Source organism: Culicoides brevitarsis, chromosome 2 (assembly GCF_036172545.1).
Source record: "Culicoides brevitarsis isolate CSIRO-B50_1 chromosome 2, AGI_CSIRO_Cbre_v1, whole genome shotgun sequence".
Classification (NCBI taxonomy): domain Eukaryota; kingdom Metazoa; phylum Arthropoda; class Insecta; order Diptera; family Ceratopogonidae; genus Culicoides; species Culicoides brevitarsis.
The window spans coordinates 17,524,408-17,545,403 of record NC_087086.1 but is presented as its reverse complement, the minus strand read 5'-3'; the positions used below and the strand labels follow the sequence as shown (position 1 = coordinate 17,545,403).

The 20,996-nt window shown below is 28.2% G+C and overlaps 1 protein-coding gene across 2 annotated transcripts in view; it reads left to right on the top strand.

The window, feature by feature from the left end:
- Nucleotides 1-20,996, top strand: part of LOC134829920 (discoidin domain-containing receptor tyrosine kinase B) — a 188,036-nt gene that overhangs the window by 80,631 nt on the left and 86,409 nt on the right. For both annotated transcript variants that reach the window (XM_063843216.1, XM_063843215.1), the window contains exon 2: nt 4,653-4,684. The gene's annotated coding sequence lies outside the window, so the exon portion shown is untranslated. The remainder of the gene's footprint in view (nt 1-4,652; nt 4,685-20,996) is intronic.

Here is a 20,996-nt window from a genome sequence, read left to right as displayed (position 1 = left end):
AAAATAAATTTCCTCTAAACTTGAGACATTTTCATCCGTTCTCATTACGCGAGGAGGTTTCTGGCAATAAAAGAAGCCACGACAACAAGATTTTCGTACAAAAATGTGTTTACGAGTAAAAGTGCGGAAAAAAAACGAGAGAAAATGTAACAAATGAGCAATAAAATAATGTAATATCCGCATTTTTAACCTACTTTGCTTAGAATTTATTTTATTTTCTTCCTCTTTTATTTTTGATAATAAACGTAAAAATTCTTCGCGGATGAGCTTAAAATTACTCAAGTATCACAAGTCTGAGGTAAAATTTAATTTTGATGTACAAAGAAGGGGGAAATTAGGAGTCGGAAGTCAGAATATCAGTGAACCGTAAAAAAAAGTACTTTAAATATTTTTTTTTAGAAATCTCAAAAGAAAATTTAAAACGAAGAAAAATGTTAATCCCCTCAAGAATTTTTTTTATTCCTCTCATGATTTTTGGTTCGAATCTTAATAAAATTTAATCCAACCTTGAACGTTTTTTCCTATATTTTGAGTAAAATATTTGTTCAATGAAGAAAAAAAGCGTTTAAATGCTTCAACAAAACATCAGGAAGCCCCTCTGGCATGGCAATGAAAAAGAAAAATAAACATGCAAGTCATCATTAGACTATCATTCATGTCTTTGAAACAGCGCGCTGTATGAAAAGAAAAGAAAAAGACAAGATACAAAGGAAAAAAACGTTTATCACTCACACAGCACAACAAAAAAGGAAGAAAAATAAAGAAAAAACGGAACAAAAGATTATTCCAGCAGTATCAGTGCTAATTGAATCAATCCCCAGTAATTTTCCGGAACATGACGACGAAGACGACGAGTAACGAAGAAGAATCAAATTCAAATGCTTTTTGATCTGTTTTTGTTGCGAAACAGTAATAATATTCAGGATTTATTATCCTTTTATGTCTATTTTCTTAGCAAAGTCTTTCGTTAAATGAATAAGAAATAATCTTCAAAGGAGAAAATCGTCAAAAGGATTGCTGTTATTATTTATAAAATTCCTAATTGGGTCAATTTTTTATCATTTTTAATCTTGCAAAGGAAATATTTCTTCAATAAAACGAAGTTATTAAATTTTTACGATAAGAAAACAAAAACATTCGACGTTATTGACTTCAAAAGTGTATTTACTCGAGAAAAATGAGCGTCATAAATAAATGTAGTGCAGCGGTACATTTTGTTTGATGTTGCATGTGAAATGTTCTTCGACACTTGGACTTTTTGTGTAAACAAACTTTTTGTACAAAGAAACGTCTTGTCTTGTCTTGTACAAACATATTAATCAATCGATTAAAGAAATTTTTCATGTCTTTAATTGAAACGAATTAAATCGTTTTATGATTCAATTATTATTTATTTTATCACTCAAGTGTGTTTATTTTATTTATTTTTTTTTATTGAAACTTTAAATAACGAATGGATTTTTATGGTGGTCATTTAACGACTTTACTCTCGTGTGTTATGTTAGTAATTGACCTGCAATTTGATGACTTAATTTCTCTCTTTATTGGAAAAAGATTGAAAATAAAAAAAAATCTTTTGCCAATTAATGGAACGTTTCCTACGAATTCCTCGAAACAGCTCGAACAAGCGAATAACAGCACAAATCATTACAATTACACGCAAAAAAGAACACAACATGATATTTTTAGTCGTTTTATCACGATGTGTGAGAGGAGACCTACAACATCATGCGACGCCCACATGTGAAAACATGGAATATCATCACACATTCATGCAACTAAACTATGTATGATTGCCTTCTTTTTCTTCGTCTTCGTCTTATTCTTCGTGCGCGACTTTGTCTGCTGTGGCAAAAGCATATAATTCCATAATTCACAATAAAATTCAATCTATTTTCGATGCCATTCACATTTTATTACCAGGAATCTTACAATTTAATCCAATGTTTTGTCTCTCGTGCTTCTCGGGTATCGCTTGACTCTCATATTCACACGTCGTCATTGTCGTTTTGTAGCAACAACTAGTTTGGATGCTCAGAAATTTCATGAAAATTTTGGTTTTTGTCTGTCCGTACAGAAATATTTTTAAAAAATATTTTTTTTATAAAAATTTGAATTAAATATTTAAAATTAATTAATTTAATTTAATAAAATCGAAATAAATTATTAAAAAAAAAAATAATTATTATTTACAATAAAATAAAATGAAATAATTTTAATAATTTAATTTAATTTTTAACAAATGATTTAAAAAAATATTTTTTATAATTTTATTATATTTATTATAGGTATAAAATATTTTTTTAAAATTAAAATAAATTGAAAATTAATTAAACAAATTAAATTAAATTTCAAATTTTATTTAAAAAATATTTTCAAATAAATAAAATTAATTAGTTTTAATAGACAAAAAAATATTAAATTTTTTAAATTAAAAATTTTTTTAGAGAGAAATTAAAATTTTATTTAAGCAGAGTAAAAGCTATTTACGCGTTCCTACGGAATGAATAGTTAACAGTTTGTGAAGAATGGATTCGGAATTTTATTATGAAATTCTTTATAAATAAAAACAATTGTAATTTCAATTGAAAAACAGTTTTTTTTAATTTTTTTTTAAATTATCTAATATTTTGTACTTAATTTTAAAATTAAATAAAATAAATTTTGGAAAATTTTTATTTGTTTATTTTAATTTACTTTTTTTTTACTAATAATAAAAAATAATAAAATACGCTCTTATCTTTAACAAAAATTCGCCTTAAAAATCATTTTGCAAAAAAATACAAAATGTAATCTCTACAATTCCCTTGTTTTTCTTCAAAATTATTATTTAAGGTTGAATGTGTGATCATTTTTTGATACAGCGCATCATTACCGTTAAATTGCAAGTTTTCTTCTTCTTTTCTTTGCTATTTTGTACTTTTATCACAGCAAGTGCGAAAAAATCTTCGTGTGATGTGGGAGGTGAAGGCGGAATATGATTAGACGTGTGTAAAAAAAAGTTGCGAGATAATTGATTTGTTAAAAGGTTAAAGATCTTTGCAACAATTTTCTACATTTTATTTTATTTGAATTTTTCTCAAATAAAAAATAAAATATTTATTTCTCATATTTTCCGGTTCATTTATTTTTTTTTCTCCTTTATTTATCGCAGACCAACAAACAATTGTGCAAATAAATACTCAAATAACCGACAAAGTGACAGTTTTATTTTAGTTAATAAATGAATTTTCCGCTTTTTTTCTCCTCGTGCTCAATAATTGATTTAAATAAAATCGGGTAAATGTGAAAAATTAAATAATCGAATCGAATCAAATATTAAATTAAAATTGGTTTTAATAATTATTTTCGGTTGTGTGATTTTTCATGCGACAACGAGCAAGCAAATGCACGAGCCGAGGTAAAAAAAAAGACGCATTGCAAGTATGTGACGCGCCATGAAAATAATTATAATTAACATCATAATAACAATAAAATGTGATTAAAAATCAATAAATAAATTGTTTTTATGAATTTTTTTCTCGCTCTTTGGTGCTCTTCTTCCTACGTTTGACCTACAAAAGAACATTTTTTTACTGAAACGGAAATTTTTTCAAACAACGAAAAAAAACGTGCCTTTGAAGTGTTTTTATCTCCAAAGAAAAATCAAAAAATCACACGAATTACGTGGTGTGAGAAAAATATTAATAAAATATGAAAGAAATCTCAAGTGACTAAATAATAATAAAAAAATGAAAGACTGAAGTGGAGATAAACATGTTTCATTTATATTTTATCGAGTACCATTTATAAACTTTTCGATTTATTTTAGACTCTTTTTACGAGCACCGACCAGTTGAACATTAAAAATGATCATAAAACGATGAATGAATGATTGATTGAGATCGAAAATGATGCAGACGTTAATAAAGCGGAAGATTATCTTGAGTACTGTGGTGTTCATTATTCACTTTAATTAGACTTTTATAGTTTATGATAAAATTTTTCATAAAAACTATTTTTCAAGTGTCATATTTACTCAAATTCGATCAAAATTGAGTTTAATCCGAAACCATAGGGGACTCTTACGAAAAAAGTTACGCGTGTCAAAAAGGTTAATCAACGTGGATTTGTACAAAAATACAAAAACAAATACTAAACATAATTGAACATTCACAAAATAAATGAAAATTTTCATATTTATCACACACAGAATTAAATATAAATCAATAATAATACGAAAAACTATAGGGACTGCATATTGTTGCTTAGTTTACTGTCAGATCGGCGATTAGTGAAAATTTGCTCGCTACAATGAGAAAAATTTCCCCATGAAACATTCATTTGTGATGCAATTGCACCTGACATTTCCCATAGATTTTCCGTTCGATGTGCTCTAACGACATAAAAATACAGCAGAACGTGCGAGGTAATTGATTCATTTATCTCTGAGTATTATTGGTTTTGACATTATCGGTATTTGGACATCTAAATTGAATATCGGTTCCTAAATTAGGAATAAAATTATTATTTTTTTTTTGTTCGTTTAACTTCTGCATAAATGTGGTTTAACAACAAAAAACATGGCGCGACGATAAAAATCTAAATGACAAAATAATTGGGAATCTGATCGGAATAAAATTTATTAACAAAATTTTTTTTTGTATTTTCAGATCCTGTATCTTTCGACATTGGACATTAAAAGGTAACTTTCTAACAATTTTTTTGAATTTTTTAAATGCGTGAGAAAAGTCAGTCACGAGAACACTCCCTCGCCGCTGGCTGACCAGACCATGAAGACCAAAAAAAGAAAGAGCCCCTCCTCAAAAAAAAGCAAAATTCTCTTTTGTATTCAAAATAGAAACAAAATTCGATTATTATCATTTCAACAACTCATTGCTCTTTCTCTGGCTTTACGAAAAAAAAAAATTTTTTTTTCTTCTCCAATCTTCTTCACATTATTTATGACCTCTATTTTACGAGCGTTTTATGCTGCACATATTTATTTAAATGCATTTTTACGAGAGAGAGAGAACGCTGCAGAAGATATGCATGAATGCAAATAAAAATAAAATACTGTCGGTTATTAACGTTTTGATTATTACTATTATTATAATATGACTCTCCTGATGATGTTGTTGCCGGGTCTGATGATGATGATGATGATGAATAATACGCAAGAATTTATTCCGATTTTATGGTTTATTTTTTAGCGTTTAGCAAAAACATCGCGCAGAAATGCACTTTTTATGTTGTTTTGATTTACTACCCAATTCTGGCGGACAAGAGCAACAACAACGGACATAAATCGATAAAAAAAAAGAATTAAATTATATTGAACAGGGTCTTCGATTTATGATCCATGAAATTTTTTTCTACAAAGTTAATATTGTCTCTCAGTGCCTTTTCGAGCAGGTCATGTCATAAGACACTGTTCCGTTCTCTCAAAGATATTTATTGATGATTGCTTGGCTTTTCTGTGTTTTTGCATATTTATTTTTTTAAAAAATAAATAAAAATGAATATTGTTGGTAAAATATTGGCAAAAATGTAAAAAAAAAAGTAGAGAAGGTTTTTTTTTATCTTATTATTTGATATAAATTATTGCTTTTCTATGAAATGAATGGCAAGTAAATGGCAAACAAATATATAAATTTTTGCTGTGAGAGAAATAATGGACACGTAAAGTACTTGCCGAGACAATCTTTTGAAGTAAAAGAGAAGGCTAAAGATGTGAAATGAGTAATATTTTCATTGTAAAGAGCTTTTAAAGCTGATAAGATCTCTTTAATGGGGCTTTTCGTCATTTATTATAAATGTAAAAGTGTCTTTGTAGTCGAGCAATGGACTTTAAAAATGACTTAAAATGGACAAAAAAAATTTTAAGAGTTTTGATGCATTTAAAAATTTTCATGGAAACATTTTATTTTCCAAAAATATTTTTAATTAAATTAGAGATGTCAAAAATGTCACAAAAAGCATTTGAAAAATTTTAAAAAATTATTAATGAATTATTTTATAATAAAACCCTAAAAATAAAAGATATGAATTAATTTGTGGTAATAAAGCTGTGATGTGATCGGTAATTGAGGTTAGATTACTAATGATGTCAAAAATGAGAAATTTGAAACTGATCGTTTTAGATCGGTTTGAATTTTAATTTAAAATTTTCTTATTTTTTTAAAGTATTTTTTTAAAGCAGATCTTAAACAAATAAGAAAAGTTTAAATTAAAATTCAAACCGATCAGTTTCTAATTTACAAATTACTCATTTTTGACATCATTAGTAATCTAACCTCAATTACCGATCACATCACAGCTTCATTACCGCAAATTATTCCATTACTCAAATGGTTTTTTATCATCATCAACTAACGAAAATCAATAAATCTCCGTTCATTATGCCGTTCAGCAACAATTTACATCTCAATATCCCACTAAGTAACGTCGTGAGGTCCCATTTGCGACGCTTCAACGACAAAATTTATCAACAATTTGCCGCAAAATATTCAATTTATAACTTATTTATCATTCTTCACCATAAATTTCTCACAACTCATTATAACATGATTAATTTCAATTATCGATTATTATTCATCATTCAAGTAGTCACCTTTTTTTTTGCTCTCACATTTTATCAGAGCATGCGAGTAACATACGCATTCCTTGATGTGTTTAACGAAGCAAAATTCTTCATTTTCATTATTACAAGCCGGGAATGTCGCTCGAATATGCTAATGATACCTTTTTCGTTCGTTGAAAGTTCCAACGCGCGCGCGGTTTCTGCCTCCTTAACTAACCTTTTTCTTATACTTGAGAGAATTTTCTCTTGATTATAAATGAATTTTTGATTAATCAGCAACGGCAACTTTTTCATGTGTGTGAGTCACAAATTAAGAGTCATTAATAATGAAATTATCATGTCAAGATGCGTGAACAAGTTACTTTCGGATGAAATATTATGTAAATGTTCTTAATCTCTCTCTCTCCACACCTTTTTGCTAATTCATCCGTTTTTTCTCTTCGTACCTCGAGATTATCTGCATTGATGAATGAATTCGCAAGATTTATCAAGGAGATTAAAATCAAGCGTTTCTTTGTTGCCTTTGGACGTGAAATATGTGGTGCAAAAATGTAATAATCAAATCGACAGCTTTATTGTGTCCGGTAGGCATTTTTTTTATGCCATGCATTATTCGCACGGTTGCGCGGTACTTTACGACCTGTAATAATATTGTCTTATCTTATTAATTTCAACTTTTAACACCAATTTATCGGCGGCGGCCTGCAGGAAAATTTGAGATTGAAATCGGGTCAAGTAATTTTTGATGCGCTTCACGAAATGAGTTCCATTTATTGCATGTCGCTCGTTTTAATGCCGCCACAAACATCACCGACATATTTTCATCGCCTGCCCATTGCATTTCATTACCACACATGAAAACGATCGTCAGACACACATTTTCCCAGATTTATTTCAATTTTGCATGTTGTTCACTTTTTTTTGTTGGTGCTTGCACATCAACGGGCACAGCACGCATCAGAACAATAATAATATTACAATTACATAATACCGCACTGCAAAAAATTGGTGTCAGCACGCATCAGAACAATAATAATATTACAATTACATAATACCGTAAAGTTGGTAATTCGAAGAGAAATGTGAAAATCTTCAAAAATAAGAATTTGTTAAATTTTTTTTTAATTTATGAGAATTTTTAACTAATTTTTTGAAATTTTTACTAATTTTATTTTAAATTATCATTAAGAGCAAAAAAATCTCTTAACATTTTTTTTCAAATTCTTATTTTTAAAAATTTTTAAATTTTAACTAATTTTGCAATTTCCTAAATAAATCATTTAAATTTTTAATTTAAAAATCATTTTAATTTTGTAAGTAAAAAAAATAAAAATGCTACCAGATTTAAAAAAAAATTGAGAAAAATTTTGTTTTTTTAACTTCAAAATAGTTAATTTTTTCCGTGTTTTTAACGGTTTTTTTTTCTCTTAACATTACCTACTTTACGGTAGTTACAAAAAAAAACGTCGTTCGTCGACGTTTCGTGAATACCGTAATCTACATAATGCTAAGAGAATTTAAAAATCTGTTCTCTTAACGAAAATGGAAGTCGAAATTCGTTCTCTTAACATTTTTTTGTTTCAAATTATAATTTTTGAAAATTTTTAACTAAAATATTTGAAATTTCAACTATTTTTGTACTTTTATGTATTTTTATTTTAAAATTATCATTTTTGTGTCAAAAACATTTAAAAATACAGCTACTTTAACGATTCAAAATTAGCCTTCTCTTAATTTATCTACATTTTTTAGTTTCATTTGAATTTTAACGTTTTTTTTTCTCTTAGCATTATGTAGATTACGGTAATATTGACACAAAAATAGTTGAAGGGCTTTAAAAATCCTTTTCACGTACAAAATTTTAAAGAAAAATTTTCAAAACAAAGAAAAATTTTGCCTTGAAGATATTTTCAAGTAACAGACAGACATCAAAAGAGTTAAATTCGGGTGAAATGCCCTCAAAATGAAAATAAACCACAACAAATATTACATTATTGCTCCTGTTTGTTTCGAATGGTCTGTGTGTGTGTGAGTGCACATTTCATTCAATCTGCGGCAGGCACAAAAATCATCTCGCGGCGTTATTTTATGAAATGATGTTTATTCAATGTGCGCTGTTTGTTGGATGTGTCTCGCTCTGTTATTTTTATTTCATTTTATTCATTCTGAAATTGTAAAATATTTATTTTATTATAATATTTTTCATTATTTTTATTAATGTTAATATTTAAATAAAGGTAATAACAATGCTGGTGGCTACTTTACTCTACTTTACTTACTATTTTTTTATTTTTTTATTTTTTGCATTTCAAACTGATGGAACAACACGCGCCGCTCAGACAGACGAGTTTTTTGCTCTTTTTTGTGCCATTATTTTTATTAAAAGTTTAAATAAATAAAATGTTGCGCGGCAAATGGCGTGCGATGACGACAATAAAATGCCAGAGGGTGTCCTGTCATGACGGCTACCGTTTAATTGTGTGGCTTCACGTTGTGCCAGCTCACCAAGTTACAATCAAATTTTACCGTTAAACACATTCGTTTATTAATCGGAGGCCTTCAGTAAGTGATTTAATTATTGTAAATGATGTTGTGATGATTAGACGCTTATTTTCTTTTGAAGCCACAAACAAGAATTTCATTCAAAAAATTTTTTTTGTGATGTGTAAAGAAAAGACAAACATTGCTGGAGGCTTGCGGCGGCAAACACGCATGAAATGAAGGCGGTGTGCTTACTTTCATGTTAAATACGAAAAAAAAATGTTTAATAATTATCATTACGAATCATTATCATAATTTGAATTTGACGTAAAATAAAAGCAAAACGAAATTTGGTGGGCGCGAAATTACTCAGCACATTTTTAGGTACACAGCAAAAGAGGAGATGGGAGTGTTTAGTGCTGCTTTACTTGCTGAACTCATGAATTGATTTAATTTTAGAGCTTATAAATTCTTATGACTTAAAATTTTATAGAACTTTAAATTCAGAATCTGAAATATTTGCCTTAAAAGGCTTAAATTTAAAAAAAATAAATTTTTTTTGTTTATTCGACCAAATTCTTAAAAGATAATTTTTTAAAAGGTAATTTAAAAAAAAATAATAAATTAAGTTTAAAATTTTAAGCAAAAAAACAATTTTTCTTGACTTTTAAATTGAACTTAAGAATTTAAAAAATATTTATTTTTTTATTTTTTTTTAAGAATAAAAAAATATTTTAATTCGATATTTTATTAAATTTTAATTCAATGAATTTTATTTAAAATAATTTAATTAAATTTAATTTAATGAAAATAATATTTTGATTATTTTAAAAAAAAACAATTAATTTAAATAAAGATTCAGTTTTTTAATTTTTTTTTTCAATTTTTTAAATTAAATTTTATTTTTTATTAGTTCTTAAATAAAATTAATAGCTTTATTTATTTTTATTTTAAAAATAAAATTTTTAATAATTATTTTAAAAATTAAAAAAATATTTTGAAATACCAATTTTTTTTTTATTTGAACGACTTAAAATTTAATTTTAATTAAAATTAGTTTAAAATCTTAAAAAATATTTTAGAAGCTTAAGCTGAAATTTCTTAATTTCCTTAAATATAAGTCAAAAGTTTCTTGTCTCCAGAAAAATTCCCCCTTATAACTTCTTTTTCTGGAAAAAACCAAGAAGAAAAAGAAATTTAGCATGAAAAAACAAACAAACGAACGACTAATAATAACAATAATCATCATTGTCATCGTCATCAATAAAAATATCTTCTTACATTTTATATTTATTTTTATACGTACTCGTTTTCTATCGTTTCGTCATGCCATTTCACACACCAATGCCAATAATATAATGTCCAAATCCAAGCAAGATATCAAAACGGAGCGAGAGAAAAAAAAATGAAAATATATTACTTTATTATCATTCCTTTTTACTTCTTCATTGATCCATTTATTGCTTGCCTTTTACGGACTTGGTGACGATTATTATTGGAGTCAACTTCATATCATAAAATTTTATTGGAAGATAGAGATATTACTTAATGAATCGAAAATTTTTTTTGTTTGTTCTTATCTTCGCGTGATTTGGAGATTCTTGTCTTCTATCTTTTGCTTGCGTCATGTCACTTCCGTCATCAATCATAATTTTGTGTGTCACTGGGACTACTTCACCGAATTTGTATGTAAATGTTGCCCTCTGATATCAGTGGGTAATCAATCTTTACACATGCATCATGAGAACTAATTTTGTCATCATATTCGAATTTTGATTCATTAATCGGAGTGAAATTAAACGGAAATGTGATGAAATTTTGTTACAAGTAATGAGGAATTAATGAGATTAGAAGAGATTTTGACCTAAATTTCTTGATTTTTTAATTTTTTTTTCATTTTTTGAACCTCAATCCAAAGTTTTAAAAATATCGCAGGAGAAAAGCCTTTTATTATTTAATAATCACATAAAATATCGTTACGAGACAGTTAAATATGTTGCCAAGCGTGAGTTGGAGTACATTAAAATCGTCGTCGTCGTCATGTTTGCACAAACTTTTACAAGGAAGAATATTTTTAATACACTTATTTAATATTTTATCATCATTCGCATCTCGCATAGTGTCGTAATAATAATAATGTTCATATTCACAACGTGAAATATGGCGACGAGAGATTATCTCACTTATTACTTTTAACAATATTCGAGTGAATTTTTTAAAAAAGTTTCATTTTGACACGAAATCGATCAAAAAACTCTCAACAAAAGAAGAAGAAGACAAAAAAGCCACACATCCCAATTTTTTCCATTGTTGTTGTTGTTTTTTGGGCAATAACTCATCATCGCATCATCTTTCATCACTTTATTGTCTTCCTTAATAACCTTCGTCATTTTTAATCAACTTTTAAATTATGGGTATTCTCGCAACACAAAATAAAAAAAAAACCAAAGATAAATAAATAAAAGATCGGCGCGCATAAAATTCAAAATGAAGATAAAGACAAAGTTAATTGGACACACACTGCAATATATTATTATGGTATTTATTATTAAAAAGTTTATTATTATCATTATTATAATCAAGAAAACCACAAATTTTGGTCAACGTTTCTCGTCATAAACGTACTTTGTGGTAACTTTTGGCCGGTTGATGAATAACAATAAACTTTATGGTTGTTGTTAGGCTCACTAAATTCAAATAATTTTTTTTTCCTACAAAAATAAAAGATTTATAAATTTTTTGTTTCTGTGGGAAAGAAAAAATTTCCGAGAATTTAACAATATTGAACATTTTCAAGGTTTCTAAAAATTTTTCCAATTTTTTTTCTAAGACTAAGGGGACAAAAATCCCATAAATTCTGGTGTTACACGAAAATATTTCATAATATCGAGTCAAAATATTTACAAATATAAATAAAAACGACGATTTTCTCGTATAAATTTCTTTGCTCAACATTTTTCTTTAAATTAAATGAAACAAAAAAAAACGAACATAAAATAAAATAAAACATAAACTGTTCCTCATTATTAAATATTTATCACCGAAATTTTACTACTTCTCACTCACGAACAGTAGTTTAAAAATTTTTCCGTGTCGACCAAAGTTAGACGCGTTTTTCAATAAAAATAAACGAATTTTAAAGCACTAAATAGACACAAGATAGAAATTTAATGCATGAGATTAGTGTTTATCACGTTCATAATCGTAAATTTTTGTTAAATTTATTTACTCGCTTGCTACACTTATTTGCGGGTGTGGCGCGCGGCGTCGCTTTCGTCGTCGCAATGCAAGAAAGAAAACGACCGACATGGAAAATCTTATTAAAATTTACGATAGATTTATATGTTGTGTGATATTTTTCCTGCCTCGCACTCGCTTTTTTGCAGCGATTCGAGAATTGCCTGCGAATGTAGGTTATTGCATTTTCCGTTGGGATTTTCCGGAGCAATTTACTGCGGTTATAAAAAAAATTCAACAAACAAGCAAAAGTCGAGCGAGTTAGAAGAGAAAAAATCAAATTTGATGCATTTTTTACTGCAGCAACACGAGAGACCGACAATCGAATTGATTTCTTATGCGATGCGTTGCAACAAAGTAGGAACAAAGTGACAAAAATTTATTGAAAGCCCCCAAGTCATAAATTTAGTGCATGAGACCGTGTATGATATTCGATACGATAGTTGTGACAAACGGAGTAAAATATTATGAAAGACATTATTTTTCTCTATTTTATTTATATTTTTTTTTGTTTGTCGTCGACAACATACCACAAACAAAAAAAAAGTTACACAGGTGCATCCAATATATTTTCTTTTGAACTTTGCTCTTGAAATTTGTTCAACATGAATTTAAATGTTTGTAAAATGGTGTAAATGACAAAAAATAGAGATATTTATGGCATGGAGTTGAATGAATTGAGAGTTGAGTTTTTGATGTTAAACAGGTGTGACTTGCAACTTGAGTCTTCTTTATGAATTGTGATGAAATTTCATGGTTTATGACTTTTTTTGCTTATGACTTCAAAAAAAAATTAAAATTTAATAAATTTTAAATTAAAAAAAATATTAAATTGAAACTATTAAAAAAAAAATTAAATTTATTTAAATTTTGATTTAAAAAAATTAAATATTAAAAAATATTAATAAATTCAAATTTAATTAAAAAAAATTAGTTAATTAATTCAAATAAAATTTTTTATTAAACTCTTTTTTAAAAAAAATTCTTTAAATTTAATTTTAATTAAATAAAAAAATTTGAAAAATTTTTTTAAAAAATTTTAATTTAAAAACATATATTGAAAAAATATAAAAAAAAAACTTAAATTATTAAATTATAAGTTAAAAAAAATAAATTAAAAAGAATAAATTTAATTTAAATTTAATTAAAAAAATTAAATGAAAAATTTAATTTAAAATAAAAAAAAATTAAATTAAAAAAAATTAATTAAACAAAAAATAAATTTAATTAAAATTAATTATTCAGAATATACCTAAATTATTTTTTTTATTTAAAAATTTATTAAAAAATGTCACTAACTTTTGATTTTTTTTTTCTATTTTCAGGTGAGAATCAACTTAAAAAGACAACAAAGTTATAAAAAATACTAAAGAAAAAAATTGTCTGGTAACTATAAAAGTTCAAAATACTTATTAACACTCAAAATATTCGATAAAATCTATTCTTTATCGATTGTTGATTGTTCTATGGCACATCAAACAGGTTCCCCATTCATCGTGTCTCCTGCGTATTGAAACTTGATACTTTTTTATTTACGTTAAAAATGATAGTAGCTCGACACTTTATCCCAAACTGCTTCCATTCTCCTACATTTGCTACATTTTGGGACCAAATTAAGTAGAAATCTTGACTTCACACTTGACTTACTTTCAAAATTCCCCCAACTCCTGCTCCGAAATTTATGATGGTCCACTCGAAATCTTTAATAAATATCTTAGCCAATATCTTAACTTTTGAACAATGACAAAAACACACCGGATGAATGAAAGATGAAGGAATGGGGAGAGAAACCATAGCTAATGGACTGTGAATTTTTTATTTATTTACCGAAGCCACTGTTATTTTATTCTGCTTATTAAATCCAAAAGCAGCAAAAAAAGAATGAAGAAATTAAATAAATGGACGAAATGGATTTGAAAAGTGATTGACAAGTTAAAGTCGTCAATCGGAGGGAATTTTGTTTTTTTGAAAGGAAACTGAACTCGTTTTACAGTCAATCAAAAAATTGTCACTTGATGTCACACGATTTATGCTTTCACGGTGGTCTTTGAACACTTTCCACTCGAAATTGAGTCGAAACGGAAAAAGAAAAGTGAAAAACACTCACATTTCATTAACGAAAAATACTCTTGTGTCTTTTTAATTAGTGAAGAGAAGAGGGAAAAATTTGTTTATTTTTAAATGAACGCAACATCAGATAAAATAACAGAAACTTAATGACTTTACATAGCTCATACCTCGTCAAACCATTCATCATCGCGTTCAAAAAAAAAGTCAAAGATGCAACTTGATTCCTTTTTTTTCTATTTTCAAATACTTTGTGACAAATTTCCTCATCGCGGCTCGAGCATCTCTTAATTACCCGAACGTTGAAATGTAATTTTTTGACAAATGAGTTATTTAGATCTTGTTTGATGTTTTCCTCGGTGTACTGTGACGCCTCAATTTTTCATCGTATGCGGATCACGATCTACAAAAAATAAATAATTTAAACATGAGTCAGTGAGCATGCCAGTAGTAAATTTCAATCAGTGTTCCCGCGAGGCACAAAAATAATAAATTAAAAATCACAACAACGCCTGCTACTTACTGCTTACGCGCGCGCTGGGCGATCAACAATGTAACTAAACAGCAGCAGCTTGCTCACCATAAATATTTAACAGAAACATAAATGATTAACAATCAGAATGGCAGGCGAGCCAGAGCCACACATTTTCTGCAGAAAATACAACAACAATAATTGCAACAACAATGGGCTCTTTTGTTTTCACGGCTTATTAAATTTGTCAAAAACATATTTCATTTAATTTTGCTTCGTCGTTGTGATTACGTTCGGATTTACACTCGACCGGGAAATTATTATATTATTTTATGTGGAATGTAATTTTTTTTTGCCTTCTGTGTGTTGCTGGTTCTCGTTACGTGCAGAAAATGAGCAAATAGCAACGATTCGATTACAAATTAAATTACTAATGAACCACAACGATGATGGAGACGTGGCATGATGGAGCGGGTGGTCGATTTGATGGCTTCTAATTGGGAGGTTGGATGGTTGTGACGTTGTTTTTATGACCAGAGCTCGATAAATTAAATTAATTGATGAAAAATATCATAATTTTTGGGTAATATATTTCTTTTTGAGTAAAAAATATTATTTTTCTAATGAAAACTTACCCAAAATTTGAGTAAAAATTTTAAACGTTGCAAATTAGTAGTATAAAAAATTTCTATTTTTATCAAATTTCTCATTCAGTTAAGAAAATACGAGCAATAATGCTTCACATTTTTTTTTTTCAAATTAGTTCAATATTTTCATTATTTGAGTTTTTGGATAATTTTTTTATAAATTTATTTTTTTGAATAAAAAAAATAATTTTTCATTAAAAAAAAATTATTTATTTTTCAATTGTAAATGTAAAAATTGTAAGAAATTTTCGATTTTTTATTTTTTCAAATTTTTGATCTTTAAAAAAATCGAATATAAGCCAAAAAACCAATAATTTTCTTAGATTTTGGATGATCGATATTCGAATTACCTAAAATTTTTTAGCAATTTTAATAAAATTTTTATGATCAATTAATCAAAGAAGCTATTTTCACACATTTCAATCAAAAACATAAATTTTAAAGAAATATCGCATCTTTATTTTTTCATGCTTCACATACCTCAATGGGCGAGTCCCGTTGCCTCTCATAAATAAACAATATCAGATCCGGTCTCGACTCAATGTCATACATTTCCTCCCTTGCTTCCATCAGAGGTGCAGTTTTCATCATAAAACGTCTTCGAGAACGCATCAAAAACTAAAAATAGAAATCAATTTTCTTTCTCATTTCACATTTTAATTGCTTGTCCCTTTTAATGCTGCACAAAATGACATTTAATGTCATCTTTCGCACTGCTTGTCCTGCTTTTGCCGATTGCATGTCACCTCGTTTCGCTTCTCCTCCTTCTTATCCGGTTTTTAATTGAAAATTATAATTTTTTATTTTGCGTTTTAATTGGAGCGATGGTGACGATGATGATGGTCGTTGATGATCAAATTTAGTTTTAAAAATTTGCGACGATGATCGACATGCAGAAATCCGGTGCAGTATATAGGCAAACATTCTGCATAGAAATCAAAGATAAATCCGACAACGTGCATCAAAACCAGCAGCAAACGAGCAGGCAGGCAACTAATCTTCAAACAAATTAGATGTTAAAATATTTTTTATCTCGTTTTTTTCTCCTCTCTCGATGTACTTTTGTGTACGTTTCGTCGGTATCTGATCTAAAGGCATGTCGAGAGAACGACGAAACATTTAATTTAAATACAAATTGCCGATACTCGACTCACTCCCTGTGAGATGCTAATCAGACGCGTAACATGAAAGCAATGTTGCAAGAGAGGTAAAATCACAGTAAATTTCTATTTATTTTTGTTGTTTGTGTAAATATTCATGAACATTACAACACACGAAAGAAAAGCTAAGAAGTACTTATTTAATGTTTAACAGATCTTTTGTCGTCTTGTCGTTCGTTGTTACTCCCTGTGGAAGAAAAATTGATAAAACTGATCCCTTAGGAGTCAAATTGACCCCATGAGAGTCAAATTGACCCCATGAGAGTCAAACTGACCCCATGTGAGATAAATTGACCCCATGAGAATCAAATTGACCCCATGAGAGTCAAATTGACCCCATGAGAGTCAAATTGACCCCATGAGAGTCAAATTGACCCCATGAGAGTCAAATTGACCCCATGAAAGTCAAGTTAACCCCATGAGAGTTAAATTGATTCCGTGAGAGTCAAATTGACCCCTTGAGAGTCAAATTGAACCCTTAAGAGATCAGTTTGACTCCTTGAGAGGTAAATTGAAACCTTAAGAGATCAGTTTGACCCCATGAAAGTCAAATTGACCCCAAGAGAATCAAAATGACCTCATGAGAGTCAAATTGACCCCATGAGAGTCAAATTGAACCATTAAGAGATCAGATGGAACAATAAAGACTTAAATTGACCTCTTAAGTGAATTTTATTATAGCTTGAAGTATCGCCTTAGTTCATTAGAAATCATTCTGAACCCTTAGAGATCAACTAAATCCTCTTGGGGTCTTAAACAGACCCAAAAGTTTAATTCTTTCAAAGGGTTATTACTTCAATTTGATCCTTCCGATCTCTAGAGTTTATCGCAAGGATCAAATTGAACTCTTGATGGATTAAATTTTTGGGTCTGTAGAAGACCCCAAAGGGAATTAGTTGACCTTTTAAGGATTCAAAGTGTTTTCCAAGGAGCTAAAACAATCCTTCAAGCTAAAGTAAAATTCACTTAAGAGGTCAAATTGAGGCTTTATGGTTCATGGGGTCTCTCAAGGGGTCAATTTGACTCTCAAGGGGTTAACTTGCCTCTTACCTCTTTATTAAGTTAATAGGTTATAGGCAATCTCTTATGGGTCCAACTTAAACCACTTTTCATCCGCTGGGCTTTTTCGAACACAAAAAAAAGTAGAAAAGGTGTGCAGGAACAAAACTTTAACAATTATGTATGTTTGTAATAATTATTATTTATTTGTGCGTCAACGTTGTTGTTACTTTTATTTGGCGTGTTGCCGCTTGTTTGTTTGAGTCTGAATGTCTAATTACATGTCAAACAGTGGTATCTTGATTAACGGCGAACAAAACACCAAGAAAAGGGTTCAAAAGCAGTACCTTGAACTCGCAATTTCCGACCAAAAACCGCCAGTCATCGATCGCTTTGTCTGCAAAACTCTGTCATAAAACTCATCTTGCTGCTGCCGCTGCTGTCAAGTGAACACATTAAAGTTGTCACAATATAAAATATCAGTCTCATTCTTTTAATCATTTTACTCGTTTTTTCATCATCTCCCATAAAATGATTTCTTGTCACATTTTATGAACTGCGCTATTCTTAGACTGTGACGGGAAAATTGATGACTTGCCGCTTGTTTTGTTCCCGTGCAAAGAACTTTCTTGTGAATTAATTTTTAATTTTTTTTTTTTTTGGGACAATCGATGGTCAAGTCATCTTCAAAGAATGTGCCGAAGTTCTAAGAATTTCTAGTCAATCAAAATTCGAGAAAAAGTCAAAACAAACATTTTATTTCTCGTTAAAATGTCATAAAATTGAACGAATGCCATTAAAAAGGCATAAAATATTTTTTTTTTATTTTTTGATTCGATACATTCGAATATTATTGGAGATAAAATCTCTTTTATTTCTACTTCTCGATGTACTTCAGAAGTCACATATGAAGAAGAAGTTAAGAAACGAGTCACGAAGATTCTTCTTATAAAATTATCCATCGATTTTAAATTATTTAATTGATAAAATCTCTTGATAAAATGAAATTTGAGTGCATTTAATGATTTTTTTTTTTACAAATTACTCGTTTTCGAGGTTTTTGATCTTCTTGGAGGGTCTTTTAACGGTTACAAGGTCAAAAAAGCTCTGAGAAAATTTAAAACGGACCGAAATGGAAACCACACACCACTTTAACGGCGTCATTTTTATCTAATTACAATCCAAAACACGTCCTTAACGACAATTTTATGATCGAAATGAGTCAGAAAATGTCATGTTCTCGTTTACAGCAGCGACATATTTTACACTGGCTCTGGCAATGGAGCATTTTGATCAGATAAGCGAAACCTTTATAAGTTTCACAGATAGATAAACACCGTAATATAAAATAATATTTAAAACGATTTCGAAATTATCGCACTTGAAGATCTCTCTGAAGGAAGTTAAGAAGCACTAAAAAGGAGACACACACAGATGAAGATCATTAAAAAATGTTCGAAACACATGAGTGTCGCCGCGCATTTATTATCGGAATAAATCATGCAGTTAATGAAGATGATGATACATTTTATAATTCCCCGTTTTGTGCTTCGTTTCATGGCAGGAGAGTGAATGAGTGAGAGACATATGTATCCGCTGCATTCCATCAGTGCGCGCACACAAGACGATAATTAATAAAAATTATTTAAAAATATTTTTTTTTTTTTGCACAAAAAATAATAGTAATAATTTTCGTTTCCAAGGCAAAGTAAAGATCAAGATAAAAAATGAAATTCAAAACTACAAAAAAACTCGTACACGCAATTAATAATTCGAGACACGTTTTTGAGTCAGAATTAAAAGTGTGGTGCATGCAAAATTTTCTCTCTCGAAGAAGAAGAAGAGGATTCGCTTGCATTTTATATAATTTTGTGTGATGAGACGTGCGAGATAAGAAACTTGATTATTGCCTCGGCTTTTAAAAAGGGTGTAATTAGTAAATCTTATTTTTTTTCTCGTCTTATTTTACGACATTTTACGTGATTTCATCCTTGATCCTACGAAGTACGGAACAGAACAATCCCATTAAATTGTCTTATCATCATTATTTTGTCATAAAATTCCAATCAAATCGATTTATTTAAAGCAACCCACTTTTGCTCGGTACCCGTTTCACGTACGATAAACAGAAACAAGAGATAGATAAAAAAAAAACAGATGTAATCACTTTTGCAATGTCACACGATGCTGATGCTGATGATGATGACGACGACAATCGTAGAGCAACATTGGTGAACCCAAAGAGCACACACAGCAAGGCATGATGATAGAAGACATGATCATGAATTTTTATTATGCAAATGTTTCTGTACACAAAAGCAACTGTTTCAATCTTACGGCTTTTTCTGTGTCGGAGAGAGATTTTGTTCGAGTTTTATGGAAATTTGCATAAAATGATACAAAAGCGCATTTTATCTCTTGTTACCTAAAAATTTACTTTGCACAAGATTAAGGATGAAAAATATTTTTTTCTAGATTTTTTAAAGAAAAATGCTTCGGTAAAGGGGTAAATACATGTAAAGTGAATGCAAAAATTATGCAAAACACTAATTGATGTGTGTTTTAAATTTAAATCGATTTTAGAATTTATTTTATATGACAACCTAGACAAGAAGATACATGCATGCATGCAAGAAAAAAGTGGCAAAAGCAGAAGAACGACACAAAATATAACGGCACGACAACTAAAAAAACTACGAAGCAGAAGCTGTGTTTGTCGTGATTGAAAACAAGATGAATTTGATTAGAATATTAATGAAAGTTTAGAGTTGAGGGTGCTTCGTCAGAAGATTTATTCTTAAAAAAATTTTAATAAATCTTCAAAATTTTTTTTTAAACTGAATGTTGAATTGAAAAAATATATTTTTAAAGTAGAAATTTTCATTAAAAATTAAAATTTTAGTTTTTTTTAAGTTTTTAAAAATTCATTTTTATATTAAATATGAAATTATTTAAATTTTTTTTTTTAAATTTTAATTTAAATTAAAAATTTTAAAAAATATTTTAAATTTTAATTCAAATTAAAAATTATAAAAAAAAATATTTTAAATTTAATTTAAGTTAAAAATTTTTAGCGTTAAAATTTCTTTACTTGATCTTAAGTTAAAAAATAATTCAAAATATAAATAATTTTTTAAAGAAAAATAATTTCTAATTAAAAATTAATATTAAATTAAATTTAATTTATTTTTTTATTTTAATTTAATTTTTTATTTATTTATTTATTTTAATCCATTTTTTTAAGTTTTTAAAATTAAAAATTTTATTTTAAATTTAATTTTTTTTTACAAAAAACAAAATAAATTCTGATTTGAAGTTTAAAAATTAAAATAAGTCAAAATTCACTTAATTTATGAAAACAAATTAAGTAA